This window comes from Corvus brachyrhynchos, unplaced genomic scaffold (genome assembly GCF_000691975.1).
Source record: "Corvus brachyrhynchos isolate BGI_N302 unplaced genomic scaffold, ASM69197v1 scaffold30, whole genome shotgun sequence".
Classification (NCBI taxonomy): Eukaryota; Metazoa; Chordata; class Aves; order Passeriformes; family Corvidae; genus Corvus; species Corvus brachyrhynchos.
The window spans coordinates 298,379-299,776 of record NW_008235742.1 but is presented as its reverse complement, the minus strand read 5'-3'; positions in this window follow the sequence as shown (position 1 = coordinate 299,776).

The window sequence follows — 1,398 nt, the reverse complement described above, 5'->3', positions numbered from 1 at the left end:
GGGCGGGGTCTGCGCGTGCGCTGTGGGGGCTGTGGGGGGCACGTGGGAGAAACTGGGAGCACTGGGATGGACTGGGACGGGATATGGGGATGTCCCCGCCCCACTGACGGCGTGGGACGCGCAGGGCAGAGTGTTCAGGGCTTGTCCCAGCCCCTACTGGGAGAACTGGACCTGTCTAGGGACTAGTCTGGCGCATACTGGGAGGACTGGCCGTGTGCTGTGCCTAGACTGGTCTATACTGGGAGGCATGAATCTGTCTTAGGATCAGCCTGGCCTGTGTTGGGAGGTCTGTCTCTGCCCTGGGACCAGCCTGGCCCATACTGGGAAGCCTGGCTCTGTCCTGGCCCCTGCCCATCCATATTCGCCCTCCTCGGACCTGCAGACACCTGGACAGAGTTCGTCCCTCCCCCTGCCTGGGAAGATGTTCCTTAGGACGAGTTTAACACCAGCTTTGCCACTTCACTTCTCCTAGCAGGGAATGGAATCTCCGTTTTCCCTTCTTTCCCAAGAATTCACCCCAAAGCCGGAGCTGGGGGCTCGAATCCTGCGTTGTTCAAGCTGAGGATCAAGTCCCACCTCTTTTCCAGTGGTTATGGTGCTGCTGGGAAAAGAGAATTCAGGTTTTCCTGGGAAATAACCTCTTGATAGGGCTGGTGAGGGTTGTCAGAGAACATTCCCCCTTCCTGGTATTCCGTGGTCAGACTCGAGTGAGGTCTGGGTGCATCCATGGCACCGTTCTGCAGCTGCAAAGCTGAGGCATGGCCAGGCTGGATGATGCTTCCTGCCCCAAAAATGCTCGGAAGGGGCCTGGTGTGACCCAGAAAAGTGCTGGGAACAGATTGCCGAAGGGTTCCTGGAGCAGGGAATTCTCGGGGGATGATAACGTACGGATTGTGCCTGGCCTAAAAACACAGAGGTGTCTCCGTGAGTGAATTCCCGCTTTAAACCAACCCCACGCTCCGAAAACGCCGCTTTGATGTTCCATAATCTCCAAATCCACCGATTTGCAGCTGTTTTCCCTCCTTCCTTCCGGCTGGGAGCGGCTGGAGAGCTCAAACCCCCCGAAAACACCTCGTTACCCCCCAAAATCACCTCGCGAGCCCCCGGAACGTGGATGCTGACGATTCCCCGGGGGCTCTGGCGGCCGTGGCGCAGCCGACATATGGCGCGAGCTGAGGAGCCGCTGCCGACAGATTTTTGGTTCGTTTTCCGAGAAAAACACGGATAAACACAGGCTCTTGCTGTTTAAAAATTGACTCATCATTTTCCTTAAACAAACAGCCAAATCTGGAGGCTCCCGAGGCGGGAGAGGGCTCAGGGGTGGGAATTGCCAGCGCCGGGGTTTCGCCGCTGGAATCGTTGCCCCGCCAGGCTCCCGGATGGCCACGGGACAATGCC